Below are 21,982 nucleotides of genomic sequence, written 5' to 3' on the forward strand. Positions count from 1 at the left end.
TTGTGCAGTGAGAAGGTAGCAAACGAGGAATATTATGAATTTGGAAACAATGGGTTTAAGAAGGTTGCTCCCCAAGTGTGCATATTTTGAAGCCATGTTTTCTGCTGTCTAAGATTTCAAAGCCATCGTGTCCCTCTGCGTGACACCCATGCACTGCAGCTTTCTTGTTGAGGACTTGGCAGAGACTAGAACATCAACTGCATCTCTTTCATAAGCAGAAAACACACACTGCAGGTGGGCACCAGGGCTCAAGCCTGTAATCCAAGTTACTTGGGAGATTTGGGGATTGAGTTTTAAGACTAGATTGGGCATGTCAGTGTGAGAGACTGCATCCCACTCCATGGGCGGGCATAGTGGTGTCTTAAGGACCACCCCAGCTTCAGGAAGAGCACAGCTGGCTCATGCCTGTCCTCCCCAGCAACTCAGGAAAGAGTAAGTGGGAGGATCAGAGGCCAGGCTAGCCTGGGCATAAACTGAGACCCTATCTTTAAAATAATCAAGGGAAATAAAGGGGGCTGGAGGTGTGCCTCCAGTGGCCGAGCACTTGCCTAGCAAATGTAAGGCTCTGAGCTTAATGGGGGGGGGAGGGGGGAGAGGGGGCGGGGAGCGGGGGGGGGGGGGGTGGATACTGGGCAAAACAGAAAGATTTGACAAGTTCCCCTTGAGCTTGCCAAAACCACTATATGTTAAGTTCCGAATGGAAAGCTTTTTCAAGAAACTTAACTAGTAAGAATTTACAACAGGTGCATATCACACATTGCATTCCAGGCAGAAAAGCTACACAGGAACTCGATGAATGAATCCCATACCTTACTTCCCCAAGCGTCTCGTCCTTCAAATCTCTCCACAAATCATTTACTACTCTAGACCATGTTGTCCAAACTAATCTACAGGATCCATGGTTTTATCGGATACTACCAAACTCCCATACCCCCAGACATACTTTCACTGTCTTGGTAGTACAATCTTCCAAAAATTAGAAAATGGAAATTAATTGAAGGAAAAATCAACTCAAAGACTTGGTTACTGCCCAACTTGTCTAAGCAGCCTTGCTGAATCAGCATTCAGACTAGACTCCCCTTTGTGGAGTTAACCCCTCCCCCCTAGCAACTAAGGGGGCAGAGATATGAGGATTAAGGTTTGAAACCAGCCTGGGCACTAAAGTCTGTGAGACTCTTATGTCCAATCAACTACTAAAAAACCTCTACCAAAGTAGAGGTTTGGCTCAAGTGGTAGAATGCCAGCCTTGAGCAAAAAAGCTAAGAGCAGCCATCCAGGCCCTGATTTCAAGTCCCACTAGCAGTGCACACAAGCATGTACACACACACACACACACACACACACACACACACACACACAGAGTCCCACCTAGGATCTGGGTTGCTCGCACAGGCATGGGTAAATGAATTAACAACTTGGTGAGGACCAGGACTATGCCCACATTATCTACTCTACTTGCAGAAACCAGTACAATTACTATTGCCACATTCAAGATGCAGAAAGTTACCCACCAAAGAGTTGAAAGGACTGTTTCTACTGTGGCCTACGCGTGAGCTGGCAGGTAATCCAGCAAGAACTCCTCCCCAGGTCTTCCTGACTCCACAGTTTGTACATCCTCCAAGCTGCCGGCCTCCAAATAAATGAATGAAATTCACCCAGCTTGGACCAAAGCCAGCCATTTGCTTCCTTGGGTTGGGGCAGGGCTGGATAGCAGCTACAGTTTTTGATAATAATAAACTGTATCTTCAAATCAGGCATTTCTTTTCATGGGCATCTATTCTTGTTTCTATTTCACAATGGAGCTCTTATAAGAGACATTTGTCTGGTTCCTTTTAGTACCTGATTAAATTGTTTTGAAATACAAACAGTGAACATTTTGAAACATAATTTCTCCCTTATAATACCAAAGTCTCTGTGAATAGGTTAGTCTATTGTGGGTTTTTTTTTTTTTTAAGGAGCATAGGTCAGTGTTATCCAGGACAGCCACATGTCTGACAGGAAGCCTGCCCAGAGAGATATTAACAATGGATCCCTACTTTCTCAACTCCTCGAGAGACTTGTGGTTTGTGCACATGAGCAAGGCAGGATTTGGAGAGAAAAAAAAGCAAACATGCTTTTGTTTTTACAGGGTTGGAACTTCATCCTTCTAAAGGGTCTTGTACCTGGGATGCCTTGCGTCATCTATGTCTGGTTCACTAAGCAGCAGTCTACCCACAAATGTACTTCTCCCTGTTTTATTTTGAAATTTGGTACCAGGTCTGGAGCTCTGAGCCTCACACATTGAGGAAAGTGCTCTACCAACAAGTTACAACTCCACACAACCTGCTTCTTAATTCAGGGAAGGAAAGGCCTCCCTCCTTCCTAGGCAAGATCAAGGGTGGGAATTTATGTAATTTCAAGGCAAGTTTCGACAAACAAATAAGATCCACAAAGAACTTCATGGAGCGACAGATGTCTTATCTATTGGCAAGCCACTAGATTACTTAACATTAACACCACCTTAACAAATAAACCTTGCTCAGCACTGCCTACAGGGAGGGAATGGTCAACTGTTTACTTTTAAATTACATAGTAAACCTGGACACACATTTACAATAGTTAGTCCATTTTCCTCCCTGACTAAAAGTATATACTGTATCGCTCACAAACAAAATTCTAAGTTGTTATGGTTCAAATATACATGATCTTACATCAATCTCAGCACAGCCCATGAAATAGGTATTCTCATCATTTCCATTTTAACAAATGGGGTAACAGAGACAGAGGCTACGACTTCTCCTGCAACTGTTAAAAAGCTATCTGCTTCCAGAACTCTTTTTCATCTCAATGTTTAAAAAAATGTCCTTACGCATTTTAAAAGTTTAGCTAGCCAGCCAGCCGGGCCCTGTGCTTCACTCTAGTAATCCTAGCTACTCCGAAGACTGAGATTTGAGAATGGTGGTTCAAAGACAGCCCAGGCAGACAAAGCCGAGACTCTTATCTCCAATTAAGCAGCAAAAAGATACAAGTGCAGCTGTGGCTCAAGTGCTAAAGCACTAGCCTTGAGTGCAAAAGCTCAGGGACAGAGCCCAAGCCCGGGTTCAAGTCCTGGCACCCAAAGCCTCCAGGCCTAGCAGCTTGTCTCGGCAGCTTTGACATTTGCTGATTAAAATGAGTATGGATGCCTCGGCTTTGCCTCCATTCCAAGACACACAAGCACTCTAAAAGAAAGGAAATTAAAATCAAACGTCTGAAGACTCAGCTAGTTATGTTCAACCCACACCTCCCCCCCGCCCCCCCCACCGTCAAGACGCATGAACCTGTGAGGCTCGCTCTAAATCCAGTTTTTTACAAACTCCCCTCCCAGCCTGCATTACAGTACTTGGTGTCCCCAATTGTTTCTGCCCCGGAACAAAAGCCCGATTGCTGCCGCCACAATGCAGCTCTTTTCTCTGAGATCATCTCGAAGCTCCGGGAGCAAACAAGGGAGGGAGTTCTGGCAATTCCTGAACCCCGAAGGCCAAGGCAACCCGAGCCCCCGTTCAGCTCGGATTCTGGAGCCACACCTCCCTTCAAACAGCTGTCCAACAAATGTTTCAGCGCCCTTCTAAGACACATTTTCCTGCTTGGCTGGACCCCGAAAAACTGGGGGTTTTCTTATTTCGTCCGCGCAGCAGGAGCAAGAGCCCGGGGGCGATCTGGGAGCTCAAAGCGCGTCTTTGGGGCGTCCCCGGGTGGGCGTCCGCGGGGTCCCGCGGGGCGTGATGTCCCGGCTGGGTAAACCCGGCGCTCCTCACCACCGCAGCGTGCGGGGTCCCCCCTTCCCGGCCCCGCCACCGCAGCGCGCGGGGTCCCCCCTTCCCGGCCCCGCCACCGCAGCGCGCGGGGTCCCCCCTTCCCGGCCCCGCCACCGCAGCGCGCGGGGGTCCCCACCGCGCGCGCTCGCATCCGGGCTGGCACGCGACCCCAAAGGGCAGCCCGCGGAGGGCTCGGGAACTCACGCGGCCTCCCTGGCTCCCGGGAGCCGATCCTCGGGGGCCTCCGGGCCCCGCGGGCTCTGGGAGTGGGCGCCTCCCATGGCTCGGCCCCGACGCCCCGGCGGCCCGCAGCTCCGGCGCGCCCGACTCGGCCCAACCTCGGCGGGAGGTGGGGAGGCGGGGAGGGGCCGCGGCGGGTGGGGCCGGGGGCCGGGCCTCAGGGTCTGGGCCTGGGGCAGGGCAGCCTGCCGAGGCTCCCTTCCCAGGCTGAGCGGGATCCGGGCGGGCCGGGCGCTGCCCCCGCCATCCCGTCCCCGCCCCGGGCGCGCCGCGGGGACGCCCTCGGGAAGCCCAGTGCCGGGGTCACGCCGGGGACGCGCGCGGTAACCCAGAGCCTGGAAGATCGGGGCCTCCCCCCTCCCCCCGGGGGCTCCCGACCGCGGACCGCAACAGGTGTAGCCGACGGGAGGGCCGCGCGCACCCGGGGTCCCCCGGCCGGCTGGGCCCCGACCCTGGCTGGGAAGGGGCGCTGCGGGCGGGCGGGCGGGGCCCCCTTAGCCAGAGCCTGGCCTGGGACGCACAGAAAGCGGGGCTGTTCCTAGTTCTGTCCCGCGAGCATGTGTGCGCACACACACACTCATAGTCACACACACACACACACACACACACACACACACACACTCCAACACACAGCCAGGCCACTTTACACTGTTCATTTCAGCTCTGACAACCAAAGAAGGGGTTGTCAGACGAAAGAACTGAACCTGTCCCCTTGCGACTGCCGTCCAGGGCCACCAGCGCCCCTCTCGGAGGACGTGGTGCCCACTCTCAGCCATTCTTGCCTCCAGCCATCTATCCTCACCCCAGCTTTTTATGGAGCGGCCTGCAATGTTCTTTTCTGCTAACACCTGTTCGTCTTTCCAGACCTAGTGCACACCTCGTGTCCACACACTGCTGACTGCGGCTTTCTCGTCCTGTGGTCGCTTTTGTGCTCGCCTCTTTTCATGAAGTCAGTGAATTTGTTTTGTCATTGTTTGCTTGCCTTGAAGACAGTGTCTCACAACTTTGCCCAGGCTGGTATCGAACTTGTGACCGCTGATCTCCCAAATAGCTGTGAACACAGACATGCCAACACTTCTGAGGGTAGTTTGCTTTTAATGTTACTGGAGTTTGAACTCAGGGACTTGGGGTCTTCGGCTTCTTGCTCACAGCTAGTGCTCTCCCCCTGGAACCATGCCTCCAGCCCCAGCTTTTGCTGGAGATGACTCTAGGAGATGACTCTAGGACTTTCTGTCCCGGTTGGCTTTGAACTGAGATCTTTAGGATCTCAGCTTCCTGAGTAGTTAAGATTACAAGGGTGAACTACCCTCACACAGCTTTTATGAGTTGGGATATGTGTGTGTGTGTGTGTGTGTGTGTGTGTGTGTGTGTGTGTGTTAGTCCTGGAGCTTGAAATCAGGGCTTAGGCACTGTCCCTGAATTTTTAGTGCTCTGCCAATTTAAACCAAAGTTCCACAATTCTGCTTTTGGACATTTAATTGGAGATAAGAGGCTCACCAACTTTCCTGCCTACGCTGGTTTAAAACATCACCCCCCAGCCTCCTGGGTAACTAAGATTTACAGTCACAAGCTACCAGAATTCAGAAAAATGAGGTGTTTTTTTTTTGTTTTTTGTTTTTTTTAGTGACAAGAACATTTTCCTATCTGTGTATCCTACTTTAGTGCCTGTTTCATAGTTTATGTACAATAAGTACTAACTGAATGAAAGAGGTTGTGGCTAAGCACTTAGAGTTATGTTCATCATTAACTTTATTCTTGACTAGAACCTACAGAAGAATAAAGATGTGGGGGCTGGGAATGTAGCTTAGTGGTAGAGTGCTTGTGTAGCATGCATGAAACCCTGGGTTCCATTTCTCACTACCATATAAACAGAAAAAGCCCAAAGTGGCACTATGGCTCAAGTAGTAGAGTGTAGCCTTGAGCAAAATAAGCTCAGGGACAGTGCGGCCCAGGACTGGCAAAGGAGGAGGAGGAGGAGGAGGAGGAGGAGGAGGAGGAGGAGGAGGAGGAGGAGGAGGAGGAGGAGGAGGGGAGGAGGAGGAGGAGGAGGAGGAGGAGGAGGAGGAGGAGGAGGAGGAGGAGGAGGAGGAGGAGGAGGAGGAGGAGGAGGAGGAGGAGGTAGCAAAGTTTATAATAGAGATAGTCAAAACTGATCTCCATTTGGGTTGTCAATTTTTTTAATTAAATTTTATTGACAAGGTGTTGTGCAAAGGGGGCACAATTACATAATAAGGCATAATAAGGCATTTCTTGTGATATCTTACATAGGGTGTCAAATTTTAACTGCCTGCTTCTTCCTTGTCTTCCCCCTGCGCAGGCAGCCAATCAATCCTGAAGGTCCAGAATTCTGCCACACTGAACACAGAAGAACACAAGCACTTGTAGAAAACACTATTTAGTGAAAACATGAAACTGGACCTGAAATTTTGTGGAAAACATTTCAAATAGCTGAACAGAATGACTGCTAACAGATGTTTGTTTTCTTTTTTTTTTTTTCCATTCAAATTCTCATCAGGCACAGATAGCTCATGCTTATAAATCCTAGCTACTCAAGAGGCTGAGATCCGAAGACTGTGGTTTGAAGCTAGACTGCACAGGAAACTCCACGAGACTTTGATCTCCAATTAACCACCAGAAAGCTCAAGTGGTAGACTGCAAGCCTTAAGCCAAAAAGCTCAGAGACAGTTCCCAGGCCCTGAGTTCAAGCCCCAGTACCCACCCTCCAAAAACAATTCTTCATACTTTCTGGCTGGAGTACTGTGGTAATGTGACTGAATTGTCCATGGTAATGCAAACATTGCTATCAGAGCTGGAGTTCTCACCAGAGAGTGTTCAGGCTCGTCTAGTGAAAAAGGTATTTAACCTTAGTGGGATGGCTCAAGGTAAAAGTAAGAATGGAGTCATCAAGGAAGCTGGGAACTCTAGCTTTTTTACTGAGTAGGAAACATACTTGTATATGAACAATTTCAGGCATTTGTTTTTAATATGTGTAACTTTCCCTCTTGCCTATTGCACTAATGAGGCACACATGTACAAACTTAAGTGAAAGCAATGGAGGAAACAAATACGCCTTGCTCCTGACCTTTGGTAGAAAGCACTGAATCTTTTGAATTCTAGAATGATGTTAGCTGTCAGATTTTTTTTTTCCAGTCCTGGGGCTAGAACTCAGGGCCTGGGCACCGTCCCTGAGCTTCTTTTGCTCAAGGCTAGCATTCTACCACATGGACCAAAGCACCACTTCTGGCTTTTTCTGTTTATGTGGTACTGAGGAATGGAACCCAGGGCTTCATGCATGCTAGGCAAGCACTCTACTTTTAAGCCACATTCCCAGCCCAGCTGTCAGATTTTCTAAATGTCTTTAATGAGGATAGGAAAGGGGTTGTTTGCTTGGAAATTTGGGGGAGGGGGTTATCTTGGTTTGTTTTGTAATTCCTAACTTTTTAAGAGTTCCTTGGGTTTCTTTGCCTTGGCAGACTGGGATTTAAACTCAGGGCTTTGGGCTTACTACACAGGTTCCCTACCCTTTGAGCCTGGGCACACAGCCCAGTCCTTTTTGCTTTAGTTTATTTTGTTTTATATTTGTCACCGCTGATTTTTTCATTTTTCATTTGTCAATTAAAATTATTACTTTAAAAAGTTATTCTCACTTTCCTGATGCATTTTAGCTATAATCTTCACATTAAGTTTAGTAAGTGACCTACAGATTACAGAAGACATCTGTAATCTGTATTTTTTTTTTCTGGTACCAGTACTAGGGCTTGAATTTAAGGCCTGGGTGCTGTCCCTGAGCTGTTTTGCTCAAGGCTGGCACTCTACCACTTGTGCCACAGCTCCGATTCTGGCTTTTGTTGTTATTGTTTATTGGAGATAAGAGTCTCATAAAGGGCTGGGAATATGGCCTAGTGGTAAAGTGCTCGCCTCATATACAGAAAGCCCTGGGTTCGATTCCTCAGCACCACATATATAGAAAAAAGCCAGAAGTAGAGCTGTGGTTCAAAAAGTAGAGTACTAGCCTTGAGCAAAAATAAGCCAGGGACAGTGTTCAGGCCCTGAGTCCATGCCTCAGGACTGGCAACAAAAACAAAAACAAAAAAAGAGTCTCATAGTTTCCTGTTTGGTCTGACTTTGAACTGTGATCCTCAGATCTCACCCTCCTGAGTATGTAGGATTATAGGTGTGAGCCACTGGTGTGTGGCAACATCTATAACATTTCATGGGCCATTTGCAGTTGATAATGAATTTTCACATAAATTCTACATGAAAGCTGCAAGGACTAAAATAGAAAACTCACCAGATGGAGTTAGTAGTCAAATGGAAATGGTAAAGAGCAAGTCAACTTTAAAACAAATCAATCAAACTTACTCAAAATTAGTAACAGAGAGGAAAAAGATTGGAAATAAAATGAACACAATTATCAAACAGTTAAACACACATATAAGTGGATTCTCTGTAGGAGAAAAAATAGAAAAAATTAATAGTACCAAATGCTTCCCGAATGTAATACAAGTTAGAAATTTGCAGATACTAGACAAACACCAAAACACAAACATAAAGTCACTGCCTAGGCCCTGATACAACTGGGTTTTTTTGCCAGTCCTGGAGCTTGGACTCAGGGCCTGAGCACTGTTATGCCATGTCGCGAAACGACCACCAAGAAGGCCACCGAGACCCAGACATTCCGAAATGCAAAAGCAAGGCAAGGCTTTATTCAAGCGGGCTGCAGCCCGGGCCTCGTCCTACCCACCGACACAGCGGAGGTTAGGCTGAAGCCCCGAGCTGCGATTACACAGGGCTTATAAAGGCAAAAAACAAAGTTACAGCAATCAGGTGTTCAAGCAAGCAAGATTAGGATACGGGTACAAATCTGATTGGCTCAGGGCTCGAGGCATTCTGGGGGCGGTTAGAGTTCTTGACCAGCTGGGCCCTAATAAGCTTGCCCTGGGTTTGCTCATAGTTTAAACAGACAACAAAACAGGGGCTGCCTGAAAATGGGGTTTACTTTAACTCTTCATTCCCCCCTTCAAGCACTGTGTTTTTGCTCAAAGCTAGCACTCTGCCACTTGAACCACAGCACCACTTCTGGCCGTTTTCTATATATGTGGTGCTGGGGAATCGAACCCAGGACTCCCTGTATGCTAGGCAAGCATTCTACCACTAGGCCATATTCCCAGCCACCGATACAACTCTTAAAAGCAGAAATGAGTAAGAAAAAAAATAGACTTCCTTTTAGCTATTTCTTGAATAAAACTTCCAAGTTCTTTTCCAGTTTCTTTGGCTTCATCAAAAATAAACTTTTTCCTTTAGTATTTCATTAAGACTGTTATTAAACCCTTTAATACTACTTACAAAAACACTTTAGGAACCTTTGCCTTTTGAGTTCAACTCTTCATCAGATTTGATAGCCTTTACTTTGATCAGATTTGATAGATTGTTTTTCTTAAGATGGTGATTGTTACATGGACTCTGTTCTTTACAGGTCAGGCAATTCAGGATTGAATCTTGAACACTAAGAGTGCTAACTTGTGGTAATGCCAGATGCCGGATTCTGTTATTTTGCTCTGGTAAGTCTTGCTTTCCCAGTGTTTTAGAGAGAATTTTCCTGCTGAAGTTGGAAACTCCATCTCTAAGATTTGGTTCTGAGCATCTCCTCTTTGACACCTTCTTTCCTGGATTCCTCCAAGTTTGGGGTTCTTGGCCTCATCTTTTCATTCTCCAGGCCCCACGGCCATTGGATGGTCTACACTGAGCCACAGACTGAGTGCACAGGGGTTGGGCATTGCCTGATATCCACCTGTTCTCCACAGAGCCAAACAGTAGCCAAGGCTGCATAGCCCTGCACCACCCCCCTTCACAACCCTGAAGGGTGGGTGTTACAGCCACCTTACTGTTACTTTCCTGAAGAATAGTCTGGAAAACTGGAAAGCAGAACACAAGCTATACTGCTTGAATGAAAAGACAATATCCAGACTTATCATCCAGGTTCTGTACATAAACTGAATGACTTGAAATATCTTTCAAAAATAAAAGCCTACCAAGAATAACTTGCTATGGAACCTGGAGGGAATTTAAAGAGATAAAACCCCAAACCATAGGAGGACTAGGGTATCTCTCAGTAATATAGCACTTGCCTCGAAAGCACAAGGCCCTAAGTTCAAACTCAGAGCCCATCCCTCAATAAACAACAACAAAACCAAAGGAACTGAGCAATGAGGAGCAACACTGACTAATTAGAATAAGTCTGGGATCTCTCAAGGTCATGTTTGATGCAACCTAGGAGATGCTTTGGTGGAGCCCTGTGAATTAAGTAAAAGTCCCTCAAGTTTAGAATTAACTAAAAGTCCCTTTGATCTGAGCTATTTTCTGCTCCTGTAGCTTTGCAATCAACTTGGGTTCCAGGAAAGGAAGGCGTTACTGGGAAACATCTGTGCCAGAGGTAAACTGCCCCTTCAACAGGCAATGTCTTTTTATCATCTTAAAGGAAAAAGCCCAAAATTCAGGAGGTTGCTCAGCAGGCAATGTTCTGTTGCATTAGGGTGGTAAAGTGATAAAGTGACCGTAATTCTCTGAATCTTCTCCAAGGACAAAGGCTAAGCTAATAGTCAACCAGGCCACACCTATGACTTGCATTTGTTTTCACTGTCCATACCTTTCTTACCCCCAACCCCCAGTTCTCCCTTTAACCTGAAGCTAATGTCCTAACCAGAAGATGGCTGACAGTGTACAGAAGCCTCCATGTAATAGATCTCCTCTCTTGACCCTTCATCATGTCTTTTTATTTGGCTTATAGTGAATGGTTGGGCCTAACTTTGGACTCCTGGGCTTTAGGCTTGGGGTCTGAACACCCAGTTTTCAATCATAGGCAATGACATCTCCTGACAGCTGTACTCTCTTTATTAGTAAAAACAAGCAAAACCCTTATTTTCAGATGGGAACTTGGCTGTTATGACTAGTAGTAGATTTTCTGGTCTCCACTACAGACAGGCAGCTATGCTACCAAGTATGAGCCAATGGTGTAGATGCTGATGAGATAGCTGAATGCAAGGAGCCATGTTTAATCTCAAGGTGGTAGAAGCCACGTACTACAGGTGAAGAAGCCTGAATCCCTGATACCATGAACTTACCCTAGATTGGCCAGGCATCACTTCTTTCCAATAATTTCCTGACACTATAGATTTATGTAGAAAAAAATAGCAACTACTATTTGGTTTCTGTAAGACTAAGCCAAAACGAATCCTATTCAATAGTCACATCATTCAACTGGGCAGAAGAAAAACAATCCATTATAGAACTATATGCAGGACCGTATGCAGCACCCCTGCCAGCCTGCACGCTACCCTCCTCCACCACTAGATGGCAGTAGGAAACCAGTTTGAACCCCACCACTTCTTTCTGCTGAAACTCCATAAATCTACCCCAAGCCAGGCACCTGTGGCTCATACCTGTAATCATAGCTACTCAGGAGGCTGAGATCTGAGGCTCAGGGTTCAAAGCCAGCCAGGGCAAGAAAGTCCATGAGACTCTTATCTCCAATTAAACACCAAAAAATTGGAAGTGGCACTGTGGCTCAAGTGGTAGAGCACTAGCCTTGAGCTGAAGAGCTCAGGGACAGTGCCCAGGCCTAGAGTTCAAGCCCCAAAGGGGGAAAAAAAATCCACCCCAGCCATGAATGTCATACAAACCAGTCACTATCATTGCTTCTGACGCAAGCCCTCCAGTTCCTTCTCCGTCAAGGCTGTCCTGAATTGTTCATGATGTGTCTTCCTCTGGATTCATCTTTATAGAAGTGCTAGATGAGGCAAGGCCTAAGGCCTGCCAGTAGCCTCTAGGAAACATTTGAAATCCTAACTCCATCCTAACTCCATATCACTTATTGCTTTGGCACTGAATAAACACAGTGAAAAATCAAAGCTAAGAAACAAGAAGACCAAGCCAGGTACCAATGGCCCACACCTATAATTCTAGCTACTCAGGAGGATGACATCTGCAGGTTGCGATCTGAAGCCAGGCCAGGCAAGAAAGTCCGTGAGATTCTTTTTTTTTTTTTTTTTTTGGCCATTCCTGGGGCTTGGACTCAGGGCCTGAGCACTGTCCCTGGCTTCTTTTTGCTCAAGGCTAGCACTCTGCCACTTGAGCCACAGTGCTACTTCTGGCCGTTTTCTGTATATGTGGTGCTGGGGAATTGAACCCAGGGCCTCATGTATAGGAGGCAAGCACTCTTGCCACTAGGCCATATCCCCAGCCCTCCGTGAGATTCTTATCTTCAGTGAACCACCAGAAAAGCAGAGGAAGTATGGCTGTGGCTTAAATGGTCACACACCATCCCTGAGTGAAAAAAAGCTAAGGGACAGCACCCAGGCCCTGAGGTTAAGCCCCAGTATTGGCACAAAACAACCAAAGTCATTTGTATTGTGTCAAGGAGGAATTATTTTTGGTTTGCCTTGGATTTCTTCTCATGTTACTCTAAGGGGTGAACATGGCACAACTAGGACCTCCCCCTTTTTTTCTTTTTTGCTTTGGACACCCTGGGACTAGAAGAGAATGAAGTCAGGTGAAAGTCACGTAAGGTAAGTTTTCAGAGCAACTTGCCAGCCCTTTTGCCTGAAGCAAATTCTCAGAAATCTTTTTGCTTTTCCATGAGCCACTCTCAGTAGGACTATACTTCCTGCTTACAAAGCCAGATTCTGGCACAAAGGAAAAAAAAAGTCTTTGTCCTCTCATTTCAAAGTGATGTAACTATCACCTATGGTCTCTTCCTGCCAAGTACACAAGTTCAGTCTTTAGTCTCAGGAAGCATTTTTGTTTTGTATTTCATTTTCTTGTCATTTTTATTCCTCTGTAACAGTCAAGTAATAGTTTGACACTGTGTGTGTGTGTGTGTGTGTGTGTGTGTGTGTGTGTGTGTCCAGGGCTTGAACTGGGGCCTCTTGCTCAGCTTTCTTGCTTTCCATTCTGCTTTCTGTTCTGCAGCATTTGCAGGCTCTCTGCATCCTGTTTGTTTTAGCCACCCAGACAACAGGAGCATTTTAAGAAATATGCATGATGCTATATTTGCATGAAGAACTGTGAATATTGATTTTCATTCCAAAACCTCACCCAGTAAAGAGCTTTCTGGAACCTAGGCCTTCCTGCTTCCTGCCAGCCTTCTGGTTGTACTGTCTGCTCTGTCATTTCACAGTGGGGTGACTATGCCAAAACCTGCTGGGAGGACAACTACAAGTCTTTTTCCCTCCCTCCTTCCTTCCCTCTCTCCCTCCCTCTCTCCCTCCCTCCCTCTCTTCTTCCCTTGTAGCTATGGGGTGCACACGTTGTACTGACTCATGACAGCCCTAAAACAACAGCCTAAGTGACATGAACTGAAACCTATGAAACCAGGAGTTAACCCTTTTCCTCTCTAAGTTGATTTATCTCAGGTATTTTGCCACAGTGCTGGCAAGTCCCCTCTTACTGAGTAACACTTGGCAGATCTCTACTGCATTCTGCCTAGGCAAGGTCTTCCCGTGGCAGCTCTCTGTGGCACACACTGTCAGCTTGGGTGCTTTTCTAATGGTTCAGCCGGAACCAGCACCTCCCGCCATGTATTCCCTGTTTCTTGTCTTAGTTCTTTCTGAAGGTGTGTGAATGTGTGCTATTTTCTCATAACTACTGCTATCATGAGACCCAAGAGATTCTCTAGTCTTTCCCACAACTACCTCTTGATGCCTAGTGTAGTAGCTAGAAACACAGCAGTCACTCAAAGTTCTATTAGTTGAATGAACAAATTCAGACGCTGTCTACTTCCCTTCCATGTGAAAGTTCTACAAACACATAATGTGCCCCCCTCCTGGTTTCTCTTCTTTAGCCAGAAACATCACTGGATTCTTCACACATTTCTTGGATTGTGACACGTGGTAGAAATGATGTTTTGTTCGAGGGTAATGCTTTCCCATGTGCCATGTACAACAGCAGATACTTCTGGAACACTTGTTCTTTTAACCCTCATAAAAATTATGCGCAGGAGTCAGGGACTGTGGAGCCCTCTGGAATGTCGCTCTTCATCCTCGCGACTGGCTGGGCATCTGGACGGACTGTCTGCACATCATCTGTGCAGTGGGACCCCGTCACTCTATGGTTGTGGCTCATTTGAAGGGTAGGTTTGCTCACGCGGCAGCAGAGTGATTCTCTTACTTGTGCTCTAGCCAGAGATGATCACCTCTGTCTGTGATGTTGTGAAGGCCTGAGTGTATATTATTTAAGTGCCTATTTAGTCCTGATGACTCATTTCGTGGCAAGACTGTCTCAGTGAAGGAAACTCTGTATTGCTCTGGATTCTTATGGTCTCATGTCATTGTGGACTGGCACTGTGCACAGAATTGACCTAAGTCAATCAGTCATTGGTGATGGGAGGCACAATGAAAACACTGGAACCCAAGACTTCTACTATCATCTTGTGTCTATCATTGGCTGACTGCGAATAAGAGAATTCCCTTTTCCAGGCATCACTTATAAAAGATAGTGAATGACATGGCCATTATTTCTCGGGCCCTGCCACTTTTTTGTTTTGGTTGGTCATAGGGCTTGAACTCAGGGCCTAGGCCCCATGCCTCAGCTCTTTAGCTCAAGGTTAGTGCTCTACCACTTTGAGCACCACTTCCCATTTTCTGGGAGTTCATTGGAGGTAAGAGTCTTACAAACTTTCCTGCCCAGGCTGACTTTGAACTGCAATCCTCAGATCTCAGCCTCCTGAATAGCTAGGATTACAGGGGTGAGCCACACTGGCACCCAGATCTGTCACTTTTTATGATATATGATTCAACTCTCTGAATCTAACCATTTATAGACCCTAAATGTCCCTGAACTGAGCGGTCTACGGTTTTTGTGTCCCTTGTTAATAATCAGTTAGCAGGGAATCATGGGATGGTGTGATGATAATATCCAGCTGCCAGGTCCAAAGGGAATTAGAGGGTACAGGAGTTGAAAGACATTTTCAAGAATGCATGTTTCAGCCAGGTGGTTCACACTTGTAATCCTAGCCACTCATAGGCCGAGGTCTGAGGTTTAAAGACGTCTAGAGCAGAAAAGTCCTTGAGACTCTCATCTCTAATCAATCACCAAAAAGCCAAAGTGGAGCTGCAGTTTAAGTGAGAGAGCACCAGCTTTGAATACAAAAGCTAAGGGACCCAGTCACTGGTGGCTCATATCTATAAACCTAGCTACTCAGGATACTGAGATCTGTCGATTATGATTTGAAGCCAGCCTAGGCAGGAAAGTCTGTGAGACTCTTATCTCCATTAACCACCAGAAAACTGGAAGATGAGCCATGGCTCAAAGTGCCAGAGCACGAGCCTTGAGTGAAAAAGCTTAAGAACAGTGCCCAGCTCCTGAGCTCAAGCATCACAAAAAAAAAAAAAAAAAAAAAAAAAAAAGCTAAGGGAGAGAGCACTCTGGCCCTGAGTTCAAGCTTCAGTATCAACAACAACAAAAAAAAATGAGTAAAATAATGCATGTTTCCAAAAGATACTTTTATATCATTAGAATTGTTTGGAAGAACTTCTCCTATACATTTGTTCTACTCTGACCCCAAAGATATCAATCAGATCCAAATGTTTTATTTGGAACAATTTATCTTATTTGTATTACCTTATTTACTAATATAAAGTACAATTGTTCAGATGGAGATTTTGTGGATTTTCTGGGTGGGCCTTAAAACATAATCTCAAGCATCTTTATAAAAGGGAAGCAGAAGTTTACACGTATAGAAGGTGGCAAATGTGACCACAGTGGAAAGTATTTATGTGATGTGGCTGCAAACCAAGGAATGCTGGCAGCCACCAGAAGCTCAGAGAGGCCAGAGGCAAAGAAAGGTTATTGCAGAGCTTCTCCAGGGAGTGCAGTGCCAATCAAGCCCAGTGAGACTGACTTTGGATTTCTGACCTAAAATGTGACAGAATAAATTAATATTGCTTAAAACCATCCAGCTCGTGGTCATCTGTTACTACAGTATACCCACAGGAAATGATTATTCCATCCTCCTAAATTTCAGGGCTATCTCCCCTTCATAGAAACTGTCTTGGATCTCAAAAGTCCCCTAAAGACCCATATGGTAAGAAGTTCGTCACTAGTCTCTGGTACTATTAGGAGGTGGTGGAAACTTGAAGAGGAGGAGCCTAATAGAAGTCATATCATCGGGCACATGAAGTGAATGATAGGGTACTGGCTCATTTTTCTCCTTTTGCTTCACAGCTGCCATGTGAGCGGTTCTGACCTAGCATACGCCCCTCTCCATCCATTCTGCCTCACCACAGGTGCCCAACAATGAGCCAGCCCACCATGGAGCAGCGACTGGGAGCCAAAATAAACCTCTCCTCCTTGAAATTGATTGACCACAAATATTTCATCCTAGTGATGGAAAGCTAACATGTACATTTCCTCTCCTCTAATAAACAAAGCCAGTCATGTGTCCTGAGCCTGGCAAGTAAAACGCTCCAATTGGAGAGTTTAATAAAGGGATTGTTTGCAAAGGGATTGTTGGGGAGATAACAAAAAAAATTGTAAAGGACTCAGAGCTGTCTGTACAGAGAAGAGACCCTGCAACTACCTTGGCCTGAGAGGGAAAGAGGGAGAAAGCCAAGTGGGGGCCAGTCGCCCAGCAGAGCTGCCCAGGAACTCGGAAGGAGCACCTCTCTTCCTTCCACATGGAAGCCAGGGCACAAGGCCAAAGGAAAGGAAGAGAGGGGACCATGAGGACAACTGGAACTACCCAGCAGGCATGGAACTTCAATTCCTTTTCAGGGCTGTGACACCTATCAGTTTGCTTTGTGACATGAGTGCCCCCTCATGTCATGAGGCCTTGGGGGGGGTCTCACTATCTCTCCACACCTTTTTTCTCCTCAGCTATGAAGAGTTTAGAATAGAGAGTCTCTAAGTTCCTTCTCAGCTCTGACACCTGTGATTCTGGAAACTGACTAAATGCCTTCCCAAACCAGGCTGCGGTGAGCCTCAGGTCCTGACAGCTGCTTGTTTACTCAAGTCCACCGGGGGCCATGTTCCATGACGTGCATCTCAGCATCTGCGCGAGCACGTGCAATGTGTGTTTGCTGTTGAGCCCCTCTGGGGGAGGAGCAGACTGTGCCCATGTGCATTCTACACACATGTCACGAGCATGCTGGGAAAGGAACGCGGGGAACGCAGGCCTATTCTGGAGAGCCAAATCTAAGAGGCCAGGAGGCAGGCAAGAAGGCAAGTCACTTACCCATTAGCAAGCCAATGGCCAGTGGGCACACTTCCTTAAGATCCCCGGGAGCCTCAGCAGCTGGCTACAGCTGGTGTAGACCTCAGGCTGGCCAGCAAGGAGTCCAGCGAAGGTCTGCCAGCCCCAGCAAAGAGTCAGCTGCTAACAACCACACAGATGGTAATAATTAGCCAGAAAGTTAAACTATGGAAACTTCCAAGGATCCAGGAGAGTCCTAAGTTGCATAATAACAGGGCTGAAGCCTCCCATGTTGCTTTGGGACATTTTGTTTTGTTTCCTGTCTGGCTTTTCCTGTCTGCTAGGGTGTCCCTGGAATCTCTTTAAAAACAGAGGGTGAGAAGCTAGGTGCTGGTGGCTCACACCTGTAAACCTAGCTTCTAAAGAGGTAACTTCTGAGGGCGAAGTTTGAAGACAGTTCAAACAGGAAAGCCCCGTAAGACCGTTGCCTCCAATTAACAAGCAAAAGGCCCAAAGTGGAGATATGGCTCAAGTGGTAAAGCACCAGCCTGTGCAAACAAACAAACAAACAAACAATAAATAAAATCAAGTGGAAAGTGGAGCTGTGGCTCAAATGGTAGAGCAATAATCTTGAACAAATAAAAAGCTCAGATACAATGCCCAGACTCTGAGTTCAAGCCCCAGGCCCACATGAAAAAAACAACAACAACACCCAAACAACAACAAACTCTCTTCTAAGCCAATCACTGGTGACTCAGACCTGTAATCCTAGCTACTCAGGAGGCTAAGATCTGAGGATTGTGGTTCAAAGCCAGCCCCGCTGGATAGTCCAGGAGATTCTTGTCTTCAGCTAAATACCAAAAAGCTGAAAATGGTGCTATGGCTCAAAGTGGTAAAGCACTAACTTTTGAGCATAAAAGCTCAAGGACAGCACCCACGCCCCTAAGTTCAAGTTCTAGGACTGGCACAAAAAATAGAAGAAGGAAAGAAAAGAAGGACCATTAAGGCTGGGGATATGGCCTAGTGGCAAGAGTGCTTGCCTCGTATACATGAGGCCCTGGGTTCAATTCCCCAGCACCACATATACAGAAAACGGCCAGAAGTGGCGCTGTGGCTCAAGTGGCAGAGTGCTAGCTAGCCTTGAGCAAAAAGAAGCCAGGGACAGTGCTCAGGCCCTGAGTCCAAGCCCCAGGACTGGCCAAAAAAAAAAAAAGAAGGACCATTAAGGACAGCAACCAGGTTGAGTTCAGGCCCCAGGAATGGCATAATTTCCAGAGTGGCATACTAGTTTACATTATAGTGATTGGTTTATTAGTTTTTGGTGGGATTCATTTCTTCAGTTCCTTGTATATAATGGCTATTAGGCCTTTGTCTGATGTGTTGCTGGTGCATATCTTTTCCCATTTGGTTGGCCGTCTTTCTAGTTTAGTAGCTATATCTTTAGCTGTGCAGAAACTTTTTATTTTATAATAAACCAATCACTAAATGGGCAAGGGAGCTTAAGAGAGACTTCTCAGAAGAAGAAATAAAAATGGCAAAGAAGCACATGAAGAAATGTTCACCATTCCGGGCAGTAAAGGAAATGCAAATAAAAACAATCCTGAGATACAACCTTACCTCAGTCAGAATGGCCTATACTCTGAACTCAGGCAACAACAAATGCTGGAGGGGATGCGGGGAAAGAGGAACCCTGCTGCACTGCTGGCGGGAATGAAAAATAGTACACCACCCTGGAAAGCAGTCTGGAGAGTCCTCAAAAAACTCAGCATAGACATACCCTATGACCCAGCCATACCATTCCTTGGCATCTACCCTGAGCAACAGGATCCAGGATATGATAGGATCACTGTTCACAATAGCCAAGATATGGAAGCAGCCCAGACGTCCCACTACAGATGAATGGATAAAAAAATGTGGTAACTAAATACAATGGAATTTTACATGGCCATTAAAAATAATAAAAATAATGGCATTTGCAGGGAAATGGACAGAACTAGAACAAATCATGTTAAGTGAGACAGGCCAAGAAGAGAGAGACAAACGGTTCATGGTCTCCCAGATATGTGGGTATTAGAATTAAAATGCAATGAGATATGACAAAACAAACAGGACCAAGGATACCAATACACAGTGAGACCAAAACAGGACTGTCTTGGGAGAAAAGAACAAAATACTAAGACCCAAGTACTACTTCATAAAATAATATACAGACTGAAAAGAACTCCACAGATAAGGAAACAAAGGACCTGTCTTTAATTTGTCTTATAGTATTTAGAGGACTCTATATTCTTTACCTCACATACAGTATATACACGTGCACATCTGAGGGAAGATGGGAGGAGGGCACAGAATGAGTGGAAAGCGGGTGAAAAAAGATACAGGAGAGGGGCCCAATAGCTGCAATGGATATTGATGAAAGTGAACTAAGCAACTCAAGGGTGGTGGTGGAAGGGAAGAAATGAGATAAAACAGAGGATACTAAGCAAAAGGAAAGAAATGTACATATCACCCCACCTGGAAGAAAGTGTTTTATTGTTAATGCTGGTAGAGTTCATAAGCTTTGTGGATTAAAATAACTATGTCCATCATTGGGAAGGTAAAACTGTGTACTGTGAAATTTATGTAGTTACTTAATCTCAATAAAGGGGGGGGGGGAAGAAAAAGGAACAGGAAGGAAAAAACAAACAAGAACAAAAAAAAGCAGGGCACTTTCTGTTCTTGGTATGGACCCAGGATGACTTTGGCTGATGTGTAGCAGAGCTGGGCAGTGCGCAAGCAGCTAGATGGCGCCCTCTCATTACACTCTACCGTCCTGGGTAGGATGAGCACTTGGGAAGGGTGGGGGGCTGAGCACTTGTGGGATATGTGGGAGGCCCTGGGTTCCATCCTCAGTCATGCAGAGTAACAACATGACACCATCTCGCCTGTGCTGGTGGTTCACGCCTGTAATCCTGTCTATTCAGATGGCTGAGATTTGAGGATGGAGACTTGAAGCCCACCCAAGCAAGGAAAGTCTGTGAGACTATTACTCCAGTTAACTACCAAAAACCCAGAAGTGGAGATGCAGCTCAAGTGGTAGAGTGCCAGCCTTAAGCAAAAGAGCTAAGTGACAATGCCCTGGTACTGACTTCAAGCTCAAGTACTGATACAATAACTAATTACTTGATGACATCATCTTATCCATGAAGTCTGAGGGATGCCACATGCGACAGTCCGTACCCCACTTATTCACAGCAGCACACTTCCTTCCACAGAACATTCTGTCCTGGCCCTGTGACCCTGCTCCTCCCAGCCTTTCCTTAGTGGCATCCTCTGCCAAAACACACAAAACCCTATAGCACAATATCCCTCTTCCCACTGTCAAACAAGGCTGCCGCAGTATTCAAGGCCCTGTGGCTCAGACTCGGGGGCTTGGGGCATCCCTTCTCACAGTCACCACTAACTGGATGAGTGCTCCCTGGCAGGCCACTTATTAACATCTCTTCTCTTAGATACCCCGCCAGCAGAGCGGGGACCATGCCTCCCGGGGTTTTTGTGAGAAGTATATGCACTAGCGTATGTATTACACTCAGTTCAGTGAGTAAGCTGCTTTCACTACTCTGATCCTCGGTCAGTTTGTAACTGGAAGCTCCACCCAGAAAGGCTCTGCGAGAAGAGACTGCCAGAGAGGCCAGGTTGTCATATGTGCTCTCCAGGGTGCTATCCCTTGTGTGTCCCCCACATGACAGGGCAGGATGCTGGAAAGGGAAGAGTTGGCTTCCTGAGCCTGCCATCCAGGCTGCTCCTAGAGGATTCAGGGCAGAGGATTACTGGAGGAGGCAACGTGAGGGCCAAAGTGGAGCAGAGACAGGGGAAGCAAGGAATCCATCTGCCAATCAACTGTTCAGAGGCAGTCATTTTCAGTCTACAAAGTACTACTTTGTCCCAGGTCAGCAATTCTGTAAATGAACATTTTTCTTTCAATGGGGAACTTCAACCCACCAGTGGGATAAGGCTTGAGCCACTTAGTTGAAAGCAGAAAAAGAAGCTGAAACCTGGTGCTGGTGGCTCACACTTCTAATCCTAGTTACTCAGGCTAAGATCTGAGGATCATGGTTCTAAGCCAGCCCAGGCAGAAAGTTCCAACTCTCCAATTAACCATGCATGTGCTTATGCAAGTGCACGCGAAAGAAAGAAAGGGGAAGGGAGGAGAAGAGAGGTGAGGGAGGGGAGAGGGGAGAGGAAAGGAGCAGAAAAGAGGAGGAGAGGAGCCTGGAACGTGCTAGTGTCCTCTTGAGCCTCTCCTCAGCATCCTTCCCAAGAGCCACATGGAGCTTCTCACATCACATTTAAGGTGCATTTCTCTCATTTTTGGTACCAGTTCTGGGGCTTAAACTCAGGGCACATATGATGTCCCTGGGCTTTTTACTGCAGGCTAGTGCTCTACTACTTGAGCCACAAGCTCTACTTCCAGCTTTTGGGTGGCTAATTGGAGATGAGAGTCTTCCTGCCTGAGCTGGCTTCAACCTGTGATCCTCAGACCTCAGTTTCCCGAGTAGTTAGGATTACAGGCACAAATCATCACTGCCTGATGAAAAGCATTTCTTAATTGACAAACGACAAAACCCTGCCTTTATGAAGCTCAGTCTAAATGTATGCTAACATCCCCTTACAGAATGTCCAACTGCTAACAAGGTACTATTAGATATGGGGTCAGGTGGTAGTGCAGGCATTGAATCCTAGCTGCAGAAGGAGGCATGGGTTAGAAGATCATGGTCTAAACCAACCCAGGCAAAAACAT

General features: G+C 46.4%; 1 long non-coding RNA gene across 1 annotated transcript; it reads left to right on the forward strand.

Moving 5' to 3' along the window:
* Positions 1-696: 696 nt before the first annotated feature.
* On the forward strand, positions 697-21,547 carry LOC125339688. Its single transcript, XR_007208587.1, has 3 exons — positions 697-829; positions 5,725-5,729; positions 21,536-21,547. It is a non-coding gene; the product is annotated as an uncharacterized LOC125339688 (long non-coding RNA).
* Positions 21,548-21,982: the final 435 nt, after the last annotated feature.

This window comes from Perognathus longimembris, chromosome 21 (assembly GCF_023159225.1).
Source record: "Perognathus longimembris pacificus isolate PPM17 chromosome 21, ASM2315922v1, whole genome shotgun sequence".
NCBI classification, from domain to species: Eukaryota; Metazoa; Chordata; class Mammalia; order Rodentia; family Heteromyidae; genus Perognathus; species Perognathus longimembris.